The 381-nt window shown below is 21.0% G+C and overlaps 1 protein-coding gene across 1 annotated transcript in view; it reads right to left on the reverse strand.

The window, feature by feature from the left end:
• Positions 1–381, reverse strand: part of cln5 (CLN5 intracellular trafficking protein) — a 6105-nt gene that overhangs the window by 5479 nt on the left and 245 nt on the right. The window lies entirely within an intron of this gene.

The raw sequence follows: 381 nt of genomic DNA on the forward strand, positions 1-381 counted from the left end.
AAAAAAAAAACAAAAAACAGATTAATAAGACATTTTATTTAAGGGAAGGTATAATGTTTTATGTGAGAATTTTATTCTGTGAAAGATTATTGGTTATTTATTTCAGTATCATTTATTTATTTCATTACTCAGTGTATTTACTTTAATTTATTATAATTTAAAGCTGCAATCATGAAATGTAAAGTAATTTTATTAATCACAATAACTATAAATCTTAGTTACAAATAGTTTCGAATGGTTTAAATTAACCTAATTATTTCCTTAATTAATTTGCTAATTTATTTGACAGATTACGGATCAAAAAAAGATCAATAATAGCTGAAAATAATAAATAGCCTACTGTAATAATCTACACCTACATTTTTTGGTTTTACAAATGAT

This window comes from Morone saxatilis, unplaced genomic scaffold, assembly GCF_004916995.1.
Source record: "Morone saxatilis isolate NCDOM2014 unplaced genomic scaffold, NCSU_SB_2.0 Contig5, whole genome shotgun sequence".
NCBI classification, from domain to species: Eukaryota; Metazoa; Chordata; class Actinopteri; family Moronidae; genus Morone; species Morone saxatilis.